We start from the raw sequence: 18,443 nt of genomic DNA, 5'->3' as shown, positions 1-18,443 counted from the left end.
GAACGTCAATCAGAATTCAACACTCTGTGCCTGTTCAAATGATTTTGTCACATAAAATTCATTCTATAACTACTTCCCAAAATTCAAAACCTTAATTCTCGTTCTTAAGTCTAATAATGACAGTAACAATACTTAAAAGCCTAATATTACTCTAAAACAGGGAGCCTAACAAATTCACAACAGACAATTTCAAGTCTGTCCTTCCTGATATTATAAAGTGCGAAATTACATATACCAAAAAGATCTCCATAGCTGAAGAAAATTAAAAAAAAAAAAAAAAATACTAATATACAATCATAGGCATCTATGACTTAAGCTTCATCACGGGCAACACACTAATTAAGTATGTCAACCATGAGTTATGTTTTCCTATCATTTTGTTTCCGTGCATATTCTGCACCTCTAGATGAGTTTAACAACCTAGCCGTAGAAATATCCTGTTTCTCTCATTCCTTCCTTTAGAAAAGAATGGGAATATAAAAGGTAAACCAATAATACAAACTCTAACCCTTAATGAAGTCACTATCTTACACTCAGGTACAAATAAAATTAGCAGAATCCGACAATTTAGCTTTAATGAGATAGGATTCCTTACAAAACAACAAAATTCAATTAATTTAGAGACCAAAAAATAAGGCTATCAAATTGCTAAAAGCAGTAAATTTGTAATACTAACCTACTGATACTCCGCTATCATAGCAGCCACCTGGTTCTTTCGAAGCTTCCTTTCCAAATGGCAGCTATCCATATGGTTTCCTAAGGCCCTTTCTTGGCCAAAATAAACTGTGAGTAAAACATTTCTCCCCCAACTCAAAAAAAAACCCTAGCTTTCATACACCAAATAATAACCTTTATTATAAATTTATACACCCAAAACGCAGCTTCCAGCTAAAACACTGTATTACTTCACACTTAAGAAACCCCCCAAGTCTACTTAGCTTAGTTCATGGAGAGTGTCAATTTTGATATTATAAATGATTACTTTTATTATAACTTGTTTTCAACTGTCAGATTTTAGCTTCCTAAATTTAATTAGTAATATACAGGAAGATATCGACCTCATAGCAAAGTTGGGATTTGATGCTTATAGGTTTTCTATATCATGGTCTCGTATCTTCCCTGGTATGTTTTTTTCTACTAGAGAGTATATTTTAAAATTTCTGTGTTGTACATAGCTAGTTGTGGAAAACTCTCAACTACCACTCAGCGAAAAAGCCTGCATCCACTGAATATCTTTTTCACCCTGCTTCCTTGTCAAGTTATCTCTAGACTGGATTGTAGTTTGTTCTTAAATACTGTTGTTGAGCCCTTACCTAATAGATCAAACTTTTGGATCGAGTGGTTGCTTAATATGGTATCTAAACAGGTTAATGAAGTGATCTTTTGTTCAAGTTTCTCTTGTCTATTAATTTAACAATAATGAGTTGTCATTGTGGTTATGTTGGTATTTGTTTGTTGTTGTGTTTTTCCACGTGCAAATGTAGTGCAAAAGTTATAAATATTATTGTTAGTCCATTACCTTATAGTTTAAGTTTTTAGGTCAAGCGGTTAATTAAGACAGTTGAACTGCCTTTACTGATGTGATAAATTATTTACATCGTATACTTATTCTGGAATCCAGGATATAGAAAATACTAAACAAGCTGGTATGCTACATTATTTAGTTGATTTTTAATTAGCAACTCCATAAGACATAATTGAGCAATGCTCATTAAGAATTTGATCAAGTCAATATGTTGTTCTAGTTTTATGAAGTCATTTTGATTATTGATTCCCAGTGACAGTGAAATAGATAATTTTTTCGCTTTTCTCTATGCTTGTAGATGGTTTAGGAACCAAAGTCAACGAGGAAGGGATCACTTTCTACAACAACTTCATTGATGCTCTTCTTGAAAAGGGTATGAAGCCACTTGGTTTCTTCTAGTTGCAGCAACTATACATGCTAAACTACATTTTTTAGCAGGTATTACGCCTTTTATAACTTTGTACCATTGGGATCTTCCGTTGCATCTTCATGACTCAATGGGGGGATGGGTAAATAAAGAAATTGTGTAAGTGTTATGCAAACTGTTATTTTGCTTATTTGTGAAAAAATTGTAATTAAATAATGTTTATTTTTATGTCAATCCCTTGTTAGATAAAAATATTTTCCATTTTATTGCATAATGGCTTAAATTAAAAAGGTATAAAGGCCTTATATTAGTCATAATTTTCTCATATGGCTTTCTGGTTAGGTACTCAGTAACATGTGATTTCAACTTTCTATAAAGAGAGAAATTTCATCCCTATATTATTTTCAATATTTTTGGTGCATTATGACATTTTAAAGTCTCATGAATAGTCTTGAAAGCATTTTCTTATTGTACGCTGACTATTAATGAGGCTTCTGTGTCTGGGAATATCCAGGAAATATTTTGCAATTTATGCAGATACTTGCTTTGCATGTTTCGGTGATAGAGTAAAGAACTGGATTACAATTAATGAGCCCCTCCAAACTGCGGTTAACGGGTATGACACTGGGATATTTGCCCCCGGAAGACGTCAGCATTCATCAACGGAACCATATTTGGCTGCACACCACCAGATCTTGGCCCACGCAACAGCATTTTCAATTTATCAAAGCAAGTACAAGGTATAATATCCAAATTTCTACAATACTGTTTATGCTCTTATTTTGTTATTTTTACTGCATTTTGTCCACAATGTGCTGAAGATCACTGTGGAGTAACATAATACATTTGCAAAGAAAATTATAGATGCTAGAATATTGTATATCTATCAACTTGTATTCCGAATATTCCATTTTCTAGGTTTTGGTTACCAGTTTATCTTTGCCACTCTAATAAACTACGTTGGATTCATGTAACTAGCTTACTAAAATTTCTGCTAGCAATATTAACAAAGAATCTGATCTTATTACTGCTGTTATTAAAGTGAATTTCGGAAACAACACTCTCTGCTAGTTTTGCTTCATATCATGTCTCCAATTATTGCTCACTAATCATCATTTAATAAAAAATGAAAAAAAAAAAAAAAGCGGGAACCAATCATTTTAACAATTATCTTATTATTAACCATAGGTAATGGTGTCCACAGAGGACAGCCAAACCAAACTGCAACCATTACCGTTTGATATGCTCAAATCATACCCCAATATTCACTGAATAAAGATTTTCATCCAAGAAAATGATGATGCTAAGTCTAGAAAGTTCTTTGATATATTTTGTACTATTTCTACTCATTTGTATTGTTTTTATAAAACATCAATGAAGTTATCCTATGTATTCTCTTAAGAGAAATTTTATATCTGGACAACTAGAATAATGACATTCTGTTGTTGCTGTTGCTACTATATAACCTTCTTCTTCCAGGATAAGCAAGGGGGAAAAGTAGGTTTGGTTGTAGACTGTGAATGGGCAGAGGCTAATTCAGATAAAATTGAAGATCTATCTGCGGCAGCAAGGCGCCTTGATTTTCAGCTTGGATGGTAATGCTTCTTGTATTCGGTCAACGTTATTAATTTTTTGATAGTTTACTAATGTTGTTATTTTTATTCCTTGGTGCAACTCATGCTCATAGCTGAGTAGCTTATAGATTGCTGAGTCTGATCCTTTCACTGCTTTTTTCTTATCTGTACTCCTTCAATTGCATTTCTTTTTTTGTGAATATTTTCTATTCTAATGAGATATTTACTTATATTTTTGTATACAACATGTGAAACTACATTTGCTAAAACATCAGGGGTTATTTCTAACTTATTTGTTGATAAAAACCAGTCTGTTATGTGATACGTAAATAGTTTATGTTAATACATTATTAAGAAATGTTCTATATATTATTTTGAATCCCTTTCATTCCGTTCGTTCAGGTACCTTCATCCATATATATGGAGAGTATCCCGAAGTTATGCGCAAAGACTAGGTGATCGGCTTCCTGAGTTCACACAGGAGAAAGGAGTTGCTTAAGCATGCTGTAGACTTTGTTGGCCTGAACCAGTATACCTCCAGTTCATTGCTCATGCAACCAGTCCCGAAGAGTGACTATTATAAATCCAAGAGAGGGAGAGAATTGGTATAATTACAACAACTTATTGTCAAGTTTTTTCTTGTAATTTATTTCCTCTTCTAAGCTTCTTCCTTGTCATCATTGAATGGAAGGAGGTGAAATAATCGGTGAAGGTATAATGTCTCTCTCTCAGAGACACAACACTGTCACACAAAGGCTGATGGACATCTTTACTTGCTGTCTGCTCAATCTTATAGATGCTTAACAGTCCCAATATTTTTATACATGCAGGCAGCATCAGAATGGCTTATGTTGTTCCTTGGGGCATTCGGAAGGTTCTTATTACATTGCAAAAACATACATGATCCCCCTTTTTTGTCACTGAAAATGGTAAGCACTTAACCTTTCCTTTGAATTAATAATTCAAATTCTGCCCTGTGAGTATCTGGCAAACATGCTAAAATATTTTTAAATTTGTGGTATACTAATAAAAGCTTTTTTCTTTTTGCCACTGGAATACATTCTTGAGTCAATAGGGATATTTATGAAAACTCTAATCAGTTGTAAGCTACCTCTGGAATGGTAAAAATCTTATGTCAGTTAAAAATGGTAGTGTAGGACCTTCTGCAGTCGATTTTGAGATATTAAAATTTTCTCTGACTGCTCAATTCTGCTCTATTTATAAGGTATGGACGACGAAGACAATGACACATCCCCACTCCATGAAATGCTTGATGACAAATTGAGAGTTCGGTACTTTAAGGAATACCTAGCTCAGTCTCTCGGGCATTAAGTGAGTCACTTAATTTCTACTGTTTTACAATGCTCCAGAAGTTCATCTTTAAAAGTGGCTTATATCCTCAAATGTACAAACCTTGATGCCTTGTCAAATTACATGGATGTCTTTTCTGCATTGACATTCACTTGTGTAAAATTTGAGCTTTTCTACATATGTATCATGTTAATTCCAATCTCATTGCTATGATCCCTTGTTTTTACCGAGCTAATGGGACATCTGTCATTTCAATTGTACCTTTAATGAATTGTTCATGTTCATGTCTGAATTGCATTTATGCACCAGCATTTTTTCTAGTTTGGAGCACCTCATATAATAAGGCATATGAACACGATCAGTCAGTAATGGAGATCTACAAATTGATCGGTTTATCTCTTGATTTCCTGAGCTCCTACGCTTCCGAACATAAGGCGTCAACATTGATGAGAGGACATCATTCACATGCAGGTGCATTATTGCATATATTAATCATTGGAGACTTTTATTTAGGATATGCCAAAAAATAGTTTTTTTGCCGTGTTATTGTTTTGGTAGCTCATTTGCTTCGCATTTCTTCATATGCCCATAAATGTATGCAGTCATAATAGTTCAACGTTACAACATTTGAGACTGCGCATGCATTAGGCATGCTCGTGAGTCACTTGTATATATCGGTTTCTAAATTGTGAATTGGAGTAAAATGATTTCCGTTTATTGCTTTCGTGGCAGGACGGAGCAGATGAGGGGTACTTTGCATGGTCATTGTTAGACAACTTGATGGGCTCAAGGTTATACCAACGTTTTCGGTTTGGTTTATGTTGATTACAAATGGTCTTGCCAGGCATCCCATTCTTCAGCTTACTGGTTCTTGCCTTTTGAAAGGCGGTGAAGATAAGAATGGCAAAGAAGAGTAATTGACTGTACTTATATATACTGCTAGTCACCCTACTGAAAAATTGTTCTTGACCAAATAAAGCCTATGAACTTTCTTAGCTTATTTATGTTTTCTCTTTATGCCTTACATTTTCATTTCATCTACTTCATCTCCTAGTCTCGCTATTGAGATTGGTTGGTATATTTGAAAGAAGAAACCAGGTAAATAGAGAAGTGCTTGATGTCTCAAAGCCAGGAGTCATCGAGCGAGCAGGTCATATCATCTATATGTTCAGAGTGTATGGAGCACGTCTTGAGCATGCTCTTTGATTTGGCATAATCATATGTTTCTGTTTACATTGTAGTAGTGCATCATGAACATGGTACTCGATATAGCGAATAAAGTAGAGCGCGTCAACACAATCATGTCATATGATAAGTAACCATTTATGAGATTCGAGACCCAGACGTCGTTGCAGAGGTCAAGTATAAATCTAATCTCATGAAGATCAATTGATAACCATTTATTTTTTCATAATTAACAATAATTCATCCACCAAATGCTAATCCTATTTTGCTGTCAAAACTTAAAATCACAATTTCATTTGCTTTGTCATCATTTCATTCTTATAGTCGTCCAATAAAAACTTATCGTGTGACAACTGTTATCGAACAAGCACATAGATGACGTGATACACTCGTCTTATCCACAAAATCCAATAAACAAGTTATCTAGATTGTAATTAGTAATAGTTCTGGTTCTGGGAATCGAAAATATGTAGCACAAACATAATCATCTTCAATTGAAACTGTTAAATATTATACAGATATATACATAAATTTATCATCCTATCATCCATTCAACATTTGGCTACAATCAACAGTATGACCTGTGGCCTGGATCTTGCTGTTAACCTACCAATTACATCAACTAAATAAGGGCATAATTTAGAGCAAAAAAGAGGAAAAAAAAAAAAAAAATAAAATTCCAGTGAGAAATAATCCCCGACCCAGATCAAGCGTCAGCCGAACTACAACTACTAAATCTTTCCAGAGTATCTGCCTTTCCTATGTGAGGGATTCAGAAATCTGATTTTATGAGCTTTGCTCGCGGCTTTTATTATGTTCTCCAAGGCCTTCGGCTGTTCTACCTGGATAATCCTTTGTTTTCAGAACCTGACATTTGGTTAAACAAGAATTCGTTATGAACGATGAACATATCAGAGTTGAGCTGTGTATGGCTAAGGAATAAATTGCACACTTCTGCAAACCCTCATATGACTTTGCAGTTCTCTTGTCGAAAAAACAGAGTCCATGAAAGTTTGATGACATACCAGTGTTTCGAAAAACATTCTAGCTTCCTTACGAGTTTTACCAGCTAATAGTTGTCCAAGGCAAGAACCTTTCTTCCTTGTACAGGTTCATTCTCAATAGAGTTTGCAAGTACTTGGCAACAGCCCTACAAAAAGAGTACAGATCACAATAAAACAAAGTAGCTCCTAGTAAAAACGGCAACTATAGCAAAATATTACTAACCAAATGAATTATTAAGTTGAAATAAACACAAATAAAATTGACAACCCCAATAAACGTGGTGACTCATTACCCCAATCATCTATATCAGAAGGCAATATTGATTAAAAAAAAAAAAAAAACATTGAGGGCCAATCCTGGATTAAATCAAATCAACCTCATTTTGGAAAGAGTGTGAGACGGGAAACCAACAAAAAAAAAAAAAAAAAAAGCAGGATGGAGGCAACAAACAGTAGAGTTTCTTCCGTGGTAGTATACATGAACAGGAGAAATCAACCAAAGAGTATACACCCCTTGTGCGGGAAGACCATCCACTATTCTCAAGAAGGCGAGGTCTTCAGGCCCCCATCCCGCCATCAGATCTTCACTACTTCATCATCATCACATTCAGAAATTCTGAAACAAAATAAACAAAATCAGCCAACAGACTCAGCACAACATGCACTAGAACTAGAAGACTTTCTTACTATCCTAGATCACAGTTTTCAACTTCATCACACACAAGTGTCAGAAATTTAGATGGTATTCCAGTCCCAGAAATGAAGCTTACAATGCACTAAGAGAATAAAACCTTTGAAAGATGTAAAAAGCCACACAATGATTTGGTTTCAGAAATTGATAAATTATACAGTGGTCGCCTATCCCTACTCAAATTCACTCAATAGGTAAATGAAATTTTCATAAGCAGGCACTTCATTCAGCCAACAAACTTAATGATTTCTGTTTAAAGCTTCTCATGAGTAAAAAATTCTAGGAGACTCAGAATTCCAAACAATAATTAAACAAAAGAACGAGAAGCAAACCTGTATCATGCCCAACTGTGATGCCTTCAAGTTCCGTATCACAAAGCAAAGGCAATTAGGAAATACTCAAAATTATCTATGGACCCCTCACTTCTGTCAGTAGATATAAAATTTTACAGCCGTCTTTACATCGATACAAGAGAGTCAGAAGACCACTGAACAAATGCATACGCTACAGAAGAAAATCCAAAAAGGATCAGTTGTCCAACTTACACCACGATCTTCAGCAGCAGGATGGTCAACGTCTGGAAAGATTGGGTTTTCTCCATCATTCAATGAAGTATCTTCAACTCTGTATCATGTTTAACTGAATTTGTAGAATCTATTAGAGGTTCTTCACCATTCCACCATTAGTGTTCGCGCCAACCTATCACAACCACGTCCCCAGACAGGAACCCATCTTCATTCACAACACCATGCAGTAAAATCTGTCAGACCACCACCTCTCATTTTCTACAGACACACACATTTTGCCTCCCTCCAAAGGAAGTTCATCCCTTGCTTTCATTCACATCAATTGCAACAGTATCTTCTCCTTCAGCAGCATCAACTACTTCCCATTGTTTGATCCATTAAAGTAGCACTGTCTTCAATAGATTGAAAATCCAATTTCTGCTCAGGTGTATGCACATCCTCCATCTGCAGAGAAGCCCACACCATCGTTTTATGTCACTGGGCATGTTCTGATTTCTACAGGACCGTCAATCTCAGATGATTTCTCAATCCCATGAACGTGCAGAGCAATTAGCTGTCTCAGCACTTCACCAGTAGCTCTGTCATGTCCATTTCAGTTACCTCGGCCAAGGTTTCATTTGGCACTGTTTCACTCAGGTGCATCAGTAATAGCATTGTACCCCCTTGAGCATCACTCATGAAATCCTAAAAGGTGGTCACTAATGAATCACCTGCGGCTGTGCTTCAACATGAACCACAGGATCTTTGCTACCTTCCTCTCCACCTTCAACATAGACCTAAAGGAGCACTCTGCATTCTTTGCTGGTTCAGAAGACCATGATTTTCATCATTTCAGAAACCCTGATTTTGCTCAGATCATGTGTTTCACAGTGCAAACTCATTATTCTGCTGACATACCTGAAACATATACAAAGCCAACTGATTAATCTGAATGGATGTTAAACTCCTTAATTACCTGACACAAATTTGTTTCAATAAAAACAAAATGAAAACAAAGATATGAACTTAGTAGAGGTATAAAAATTCTTTGGAAATTGATATTACAGTACAACAACTTATGTCCATGAATTGTCTGATGAAACTTGAATCCCGAATATCAATATCACATTTCAAACTATGTCAAATTCACAGGTAGAACGCATGACGAGGATAAACAATCATATTGCAAACTGTAAGTAACACACCAGCAGAATGTTGAAACCAAAGAACCCACTTTTGACAAACCTTCTAGTGGGTAACCATCGATATTTTCGTCACAAATTATCCATTTTTGGTATGATTCATATCAGCAGATTCCATGACACTAAGCTATCAGATATGTGAAATCACCCCCACTAAGGAAGAAAACAAGTATAAAAGAGAGGGAAGGGGAGACTGAGAACCCAATATCATTCAAAAACACAAATAAGATTCTTCTATGTCAATTACATTAAGCGGAAGCAGGGGCAGGGGCAGCCGACTAGTAAACTTTTAGCACTACAACTCACCATAATACAGGTCCCTAATAATATTTCATCCTCAAAATTGTATCTGAATCATCAAATTTTCAGGGCAAGTGCAGAGCTTTTTTTCGTATCCGTCGTATGTCTTCAGTATTTGTCATTGTTGGCGTATTATACTTCACAGATCAATGCAGATAACTCATCAGTAATTTATCAAAGGCAAGGTTAGCATAAGCGATAACTAAGAGAACAACGTATAAACTCACCATGCGTTGTATTGCACAAACTTTAACATTTGGAATTGAAACATTTGGAATGTACTTAGTTATGAGGTAAAGACAACCTAATCACTTCTTTCCTCAGCTCCTATAAAACCACACTATTGATATTTTTTCTCTTTGTGGATATCCATTCTACTAATGCACTTATCTCTTCATTTTTTATTTTTCAGAAAGTGTTAACAGTTTTCTTATCAAAAGAAAAGCAATGTTCAATCAAGCAATTTGCAAGGGCATTGTTAAGCCAGTAATAAATAAAATAATTTTTGCTTCTCAATGAGACTGCCAATTTACGAACTAAATTCCTAAGACTTAAAAGAGTATGAATAAAAAGAACTTTGATAAAAAAAAAAATATATATATAAATGACTCACATATGAGAAACAAACATACTCGCCATGCAAGACCTGGTGTCATCCATAAGCACCTTTCTCTTTAAACACTAGTTTGAGTGTGCAGAACGGTTTCGTTTTCTAGATGCCCTTCAGGGGCAGGTGAGTGGGCTTCAATTTTAAAACTGAAGATCTTCTTCCAACTGAAACAACGATAATTCATTTCAATCATAAATTTTTTTTTTTTGTAGACGCTAATTTCACGCCATACAATCCACAACTCTAGAAGGAAGGCATTCAAATATCGCCCTTCTAACAACCACAACCCGCCATAAATGTCATGCTCTATAATCAACATAGAACCAAATTGATACCTAAATAGATGATAAACAATCATCATCATCAGATGGATTCTGAGTTTTCTTAGATCTGGCCACCCCAAAGGATTCAGATGAGTTTAAACCTCTACAGTTAGTGTACTTCTGTGTAACTACGCTTTTTTCCCTGACATAAGTTTTTTCCGCATCAACCCCATCTCTCCCCTGCTAAAGCTTCTTTCTCTGGGTGTAGAATCAACTAGCAATCAGTTGGTTTTCATACGAAGCCCTTCTGGTACAGAAGTATCTTTTCTGGTTCGGCAACTCTGAAATTGTGGAATTATTCAAATTTTCTAACTGGTGATTAGAAATCACATTGTCCAAAAGCCATCTGACTTATTTGTTATCTTCATGAATTTCTCCACATACAAACGCCCTGATATTTGATTTTTCTCTCTGATTGCATAATGTCTGTCACTGGCACTCTTCACCTATAACAATGTAACATTAATCTGGCCAAGTCAACTTTATCACACAAGAGAATCACATTAAATGACATGCATAAAGATCATTCTACAAACCTTGCACCTCAACACCCCCCATCCCTTCTGGATGTCCCTGATGAGTGCGGCTTCTACATCCTCAGATTGTAAGTTTGTAGCCATTGCATTCATCTGTCCTATCCAGGAGAAGACACATCAGGTTGACTCAGGTGTGAGCTGCATGGCTTTAACACTTTGTACCACTGGATGCATCTCTTCATGATCACCAGGCTTGTTTGAAGTCAGGGATCATTAACTCCTGCCCAGCATGGCCTTCACAGCATCCACAATCCGTCCAGTGAGGCAGACCCAGTACAATATCAGCAATTTCAGCATCACTTTGAATTTGGTCCTGCTGTTATCTTGACCATGCCATCAATCGCCTTCTGACACAACTCATTGTGCTATCAGGACAAGTTCTATGACTCGGTTCCTGTGCATCAGAGGTGGCATGAGAGCACTAGGGGATGCAGCAGTTTCTTCTGACCTAACTCTTTGTTCTACAGATAACATATTGGAACATTCCCGCTTACACCAGCATTTTGCATGTTTTTTATTCTGTCTTGACATCTATTCACCAATGGTCCCCTCTAACACTCTGATTCATAGTGCACTCGAATTGACAGAGTTACCAAGGGCTTTGCTTGTTTGACCTCCAGATCTCTGACATGGTGGCCATTCTCCTGAGGAAGCAGCACTGAACAATATCACAATTTGAATTATTTTGCAAAGACCAATCCTCATTGCCATCTGCATGATGCAATCCAGCTTACTTAAAGATTTATTGTGCTCACCGTAGCCACTAACTCATTAGAATTGCGATCTCGATTCCAAATGATCATCACAGGCCAAGCCTCCTGCACGCAGGACCAAATTTGGCTCTTGTACCAGTCCTGGAGTAGATGGTGCTTCAGCATACTCAACAGATTCCACACGGACACCGGTCTTTCAAGCTGGTCACAATGGAAGAGGTAGTAACTATGAGACCAAATCTAGAACACAATCATCCCCACAATATTCACAATAAGCAAGATACTAAGTACAAATACAGAAACACCTAAGACATAATTTATGGAAATATTAAATTAACCTGATTTGCATTGTCATTCATGTTGTGGCTTCTGAAGTTTCATTTATCGCTCCAGTAATATATCTCGTTCCCAAGGCTGTCAATGGTTTGACAGATCCCTGAGGATCAGCACTGTGGAATAAAGTTACATCAGAATTGTTCCATATAATTTTATAGATAATCACATCCCCACAATACTGACAGCCATTAAGTAACAGCCTCTCTCTATCATGATAAAATTATATCTTGACAAAAAATGAAAAGGACAAAACCTTAAACTTCCACTCAATCCTAAGAACAAGCACATTTAAAATATGTGCAACTCGATAGACTCAACTGCATCATGTGGTGGAGTGTTTCACAGAGAAACCTTTTCTTCTCAAATATTATGTTTTCTCTGTGACATTTCAAAGCATACACTAGCATGACGGGGATCAATCACCACGAGACAAAGTAATCTTTGATTATTATTCCTTATCAGAGCTATTATCAACATGCCAAAAGCAATCAAGAGAAACAGTCCTGAAATTGCGCTTAATGTGTTACTTATGAAGCACTTAGCAGTTAGATAATTGACTTATACTAATAGTGATAGCTTGCACAGACCACAACCACATACCAGGTACCAACCACCTTTTCATACTAGAAAATCCAATCTAATGAACAATAGGTGAAAACCCATATTGAAAAGAATATGGATCTCCAACATGTGATGCATTACTAAACAGCTTACACAAATAATCATAAAATCAGGATATCCAAACAGGGCTGACCAATGAAACCAAATAGTGCAGCTATAGATATAAAACTTACTTTGAAACCGCACTATGCCCTGCAGCTGTAACTCCTTAAAGCTCCTGTTTATGATTAATCAAACAAATAATAAATGCCAACACATAAAGTAGAAACTAAATACTGCAATTTAGAGCTAGTTAAGAACTTTATCACTACCAGCTACAACTGTACCAGGAGAGCATATGAGTAATTACCTCATCAAGGTCTAACACCAATCTGAGATGCATCACCATCACCAAACCGCTCTGGAAACAAATCATAAAAATTTTTAACAAGCCAAAAAAATTATGCCACAAACTATTACACTAGTCAAAGTGCCCAATCAAGCTGTGATGGGAGGAAAACAACATAAAAAATTTTAACAAGCCAAAATAAATTATGCCAACAACTTATAACTATGTCAAAGTGCCCATCCAAGCTGTGATGGGCAGTAAACCCTCCACAACTGACACGCAGAAGTCCTTTACCATCCAATCCAAACTGAGATGTGGATAAACCACGCCATCCAGTATCTTGCAGGGTAATTTGCTCCCTTGTACTGACGTGATGATCAACATAGTTTACTGCAAAAAGATTTAAGTTGTAACAGGATATGAATTCTTCCACTGGGCATGCTTAACATAAACTTTACCATCAATATGAGTTATCAATTTGCAAACTATGATCCCTCATTATTAATAGATCATATGAGAAAACTTTAATACTTGGTGGTTATTAATGGTGCTACAACACAACATAACATTTTAAAACGTCTCCTATGCAGAACAAAGTGTTTCTTATGCAATTAAAATTACAGAATTAGCTCTAAGTTTGGAAAATACAATGAATTGAAAACAAACTAGAACATTTTGGAACTAACCCCTGAAAATATCATTATCTGGCAACTCAAATCATCAAGATCAACAAGTCTCTGGCAAGGTGATGAGTGATATGGCGGCAGTCGATTCTTCTGTGCGGCAAATCACTGCATTGAGCGAAAGCTTGCTTTATCTTAAGCAAAGCCTCACTGCAATCATCGAAAGGTAATTCACCTTCTAGAATATATCCTCACCAACCACAAAGAGGGCTGCCAACTAATCAATGGACTTCAGGAAAAGAATTAGTCTTGCTCAAATGAACAAAACATTTATGCATTGATAACTAGAAACAGTTTTGTTAGCAGATACGGGATAGAGAAGCACGATTTAATTTGACAAAAAATATAGACATGGAATTATTGCTTTATTTTCTTTCTGTGATAAAACATTCCCACAATGTAATAAACAAAAATTAATGAAGATCAACCTCTCACTTTTGCAGCAGAGTATAACAATCTAGAGCGTCTCTAAATATCCATCCACTCTTTATATCTGTAGAGATAATTACCACATTAATATCTTCATGATGTACCAATTAGTAATATCCAGATTAGAATCACATTTTTATCTTTGATTTGATGTCAGGCATCAGATATAAATATGTGTGTAACATCATAGAAATAGTAAAACAACAAATCTTATCTAAGAGCAATGGTGTGTGAGAAATGAATGTAATGCTGAGCAAGGTTTAGGTACAGACCAACAAAGATCATGGAGTTTAAACCAAAAACGCATAGCAAAATTGGTGAGAACGTCAATAGAATTCAACACCTGTGCCTGTTAAATGATTTTGTCACATAAAAATTCATTCTATAACTACTTCCAAAAATTCAAACTTAATTCTCGTTTCTTAATGTATAATAATGACAGTAACAATACTTAATAGCCTAATATTACTCTAAAACAGGGAGCCCTATACAAATTCACAACAGACAATTTCAAGTCTGTCCTTCCATGATATTATAAAGTGCGAAATTAACATATACCAAAAAGATCTCCATAGCTGAAGAAAATTAAAAAAAAAAAAAAAAATACTAATATACAATATATGCATCTTGATTAAGCTTCATCCGGGCACACACTAATTAAGTAAGTCAACCATGGTTATGTTTTCCTTCATTTTGTTTCCGGCATATTCTGCAACCTCTAATGAGTTTAACAACCTAGGCCGTAGAAATATCCTGTTTCTCATCCTTCCTTTAAAAGAATGGGAATGATAAAAGGAAACCAATAATACAACTCTAACACCTTAATAAGTTCACTATCTTACACTCAGGTACAAATAAAATTAGCAGAATCCGACAAATTTAGCTTTAATGAGATAGGATTCCCTTACAAAACAAACAAAATTCATTAATTTAGAGACCAAAAAAAGGCTATCAAATTGCATAAAAGCAGTAAATTGTAATACTAACCTACTGATACTCCGCTATCAGTAGCAGCCACCTGTTGTCTTTCGAAGCTTCCTTTCCAAATGGGCAGCTATCCATATGGTTCCTAACGGCCCTTTCTTGGCCAAAATAAACTGTGAGTAAAGACATTTCTCACCCCAACTCAAAAAAAAACCCTAGCTTTCATACACCAAATAATAACCTTTATTATAAATTATAAACCCAAACGCCAAGCTTCCAGCTAAAACACTGTATTACTTCACAGCTTAAGAAACCCCCCAAGTTCTACCTTTAAGCTTCAATTTTCTGAAAACCCAAGATAACACTAGACATTCACCACATAACTGAACTCACCAAAAAACCCTAAAATTGTCAACTCCTAGTCAAAACGCGAAATTCAATTAAACCCAACAAAATCACACCCAATTAACAACCCACCCGGAACCCTATCTTCAAATACAACACAATTCTCTACTACTATCCTGCCAAAACCCTAATTACAACCCAAATTTCGACAAACACCCCTACGAGCTAAAAAAAACGAAACCCTAATTACTCATCTCATACACCACCACCCTCTTCAATTTCTCAGCAATTACCTAACCAGACTCCATTTCCAACGAAATTCACCAGAAACTTGCCACCCGCAGCAGATCGATCGTGTTGAACTGAAATGAGCAGAGCTTTGACGTAAAACCCTAGATTTAGGCCCTCAAAACGACGTCTTGTAGGCTTATACCTTTGAGCTGATTGGAGATCGGGGACGGAGGGGAGTTAATTATATTTGAATTTTCAGAGAATAATCTAAATAGAGAGAAAGAGAAAGAGAAGCGCCTTAAGTTTTTGTTGTTTGTTTTTGTTTTCAGATTTTAGAATTTTTTTTTGTTTTTGTTTTTGTTTTTGTTTTTCATTGTGTGTAGTTAAGTGTGTGTGATTGCCTTAGTTGTCACTGTTTCCTGACTTTCATTGGTTTGAATTTTGGTCCCCTTTTTCTTACAAATTTCAAATTTGTCAACTATTTGCTAAATTTTGATCAATTTGGCATTTTTTTTCATCAATGATGTATTGTAGGTAATATTAATTTGTTTAATTTTATTTTTTCTAAACTAAAAATTATCTTTTTATTTTTTTTATTTTAAAATAATTATGACGTGAGCGAATCGTGAATTCAAGTCATTTTCTTCTCTTTTTTCCTAAAGATTAGAGCCGTTGCATTCCTTTAGATTCATTTTGTGTTTTATGAAAATACTTCTTTAATTTTTTCAAAAGTGAGTAAGGGATTGTAAATTCAAGTTATTTTCAGAGGTTCGAAAAAACTGTAATCCATATCATCATTCGTTATGATTTTATCTATTTTTTATGAGATATTTAATAGCAAAAAAAGATCGATTTAATTATATATTTTGAGCGCTTGAATACTCATTTGATATATATGTTGAAATACAAATGAAAAAATATATTTTTTGTTTTCGATATATTTATTTAAAACACAATAATGAATGAAAATGAAGAATCTACTACAAAGCTTTTGGTTTAAAATTGGTAATAACCATTTTAACACGTTTTCTACCTTTTTTTTTTATTTCTCTCCGTGCAAGTGCCAATTTGTTCTTGTTATTTTAGGAGAGACTTCCTATTTTGTAATGTTAAGAATCATAATATTTAGATTGTATATTTTGTGAAAATCAAAGATATACCCATCTGTGGGTAGTCCAACGATTAGGACAATAGGAGATAGTGTGATAGACGCGCTCTCAAATTTAATTTTCCATTTGAGCATTTATGATTTATAGTGAGGTTATAAACAGTGGTTTGCTACTAGTTTCTTGAAAATTAGTCAAAATGCATATAAGTAAAAAAAACAAATAAGAGTTATGTTAAATTGATTGATAAAAAAAAAAAAAAAAAAAACAAAAAATAAGTAAGCAAGAATCTCACTTTAACTTGAATAAATATTTTGAACAAAATTCAACAAATTAAACAATATAATTTACTAATTTATATAACTCTAAGTCATAAGTTAAAAATTTAAATTGAAATCTTAATAAACACAAAGTATAAAATTCCCAAGGCTCATAATATGCAAACCTATTGAAATGTTTCTTTATTTAAATGAAAAAAAAATTAAAGAAAATTATTGTACCTTGAATTATTCTTTCGTTTGGATGTAAAATTAAGGGTAAACTAAAATACAAATCAAAATTTTTATTTGTATTTTAATATTTTTAATATTTCAAAATGCGTTTGATATAACAGTCAAAAACTGTTTTTATATTAAAATTATGCAAAATCATGAAAATGGTTTTTGATCATTTTTCTAGTTTTACATTAATTCGTAAGATTGTATTCAAAAAACCGTTTTAAAAAATATGTCTACTCATTTTTACCAACACTATTTCATAAATTTTTTTTTTTTGAGAAATCTACTTAATAAGCCCTTTTTGAAGGATCAAAATAAAAAATAATAAACTTTTAATTACATTGGTAAATAAATCATTTTTGAAGATTTTTGAACAATAACACCTTTACAGTTCACTCGTGCATAAAGAAACTTATAATAAAATGGAGAGGCTAGAAACCGGAGAAGGAAAAGAAGAAAGAGGTTATGAAAAGGGCAGTTTTGTCTAAAAATCTGATGAGAGATCTACCTAATCTTCTACTAATTTAGTTACACGTGGATTAGTTTTAATTTTAGACAAGAGAAGTCATGTACTTATGTCTAAAAACCTGATAAGAGATATTACCTACTAATGTAGTTACACGTGGATTAGCTTTCATTTTGATCCTTAAAAAAGATCCCGTTAGTCATCACCCCATCATTATTGAATTTATTTGATGGTGTGTACAAAATGACTCCATTTTCGTCAATTTATTGAAAAAGTTTTTGAGGTCTTCCAATATCACTAGATTTATTTTTTGTTTTTTTGGTATCTAATGACATCCAGACCAATTTACGTATATTTCAACTAGTTCTTCGAGACCTTAAAGTTAACAATATTAATAGTCTTTAATGACTACTTCTTATTAATAGTCGTAATTTGCACGTTAGTATCGTTGCGAGCCTTCAACAGAGTTTCCTTTGGCTTTGCCCCGCTCATGCATAGTTCACCACCTTTTGGGTCCCAACAGACATGCTCACACTTGAATCTTTCATAGAAGATCAAGGTTGATCGACAATGCAACCTGTGAGGGATCCAGCCAATCAGCTTCTTTATGGGTTTATTGACCCGTTGACT

General features: G+C 34.7%; 1 long non-coding RNA gene across 2 annotated transcripts in view; it reads left to right on the top strand.

Annotated features, from left to right (window-relative positions):
* The window catches only part of LOC116146558, a 40,663-nt gene that overhangs the window by 10,294 nt on the left and 11,926 nt on the right, over window positions 1-18,443 (top strand). The window contains exons 1-2 of one of the 2 annotated variants that reach the window (XR_004130524.1): window positions 4,357-4,395; window positions 4,692-4,798. The exons of the other annotated variant lie outside the window; for it this stretch is intronic. This is a non-coding gene — a long non-coding RNA (uncharacterized LOC116146558). Of the gene's footprint in view, window positions 1-4,356; window positions 4,396-4,691; window positions 4,799-18,443 lie in introns of those variants that run through there. 2 annotated transcript variants of the gene reach the window in all.

The sequence above is a fragment of the Pistacia vera genome, unplaced genomic scaffold, assembly GCF_008641045.1.
Source record: "Pistacia vera cultivar Batoury unplaced genomic scaffold, PisVer_v2 Contig479, whole genome shotgun sequence".
NCBI lineage: Eukaryota > Viridiplantae > Streptophyta > Magnoliopsida > Sapindales > Anacardiaceae > Pistacia > Pistacia vera.
Note: the sequence above shows the minus strand (reverse complement) of the source record. Positions and strands in the feature narration are given on the sequence as shown.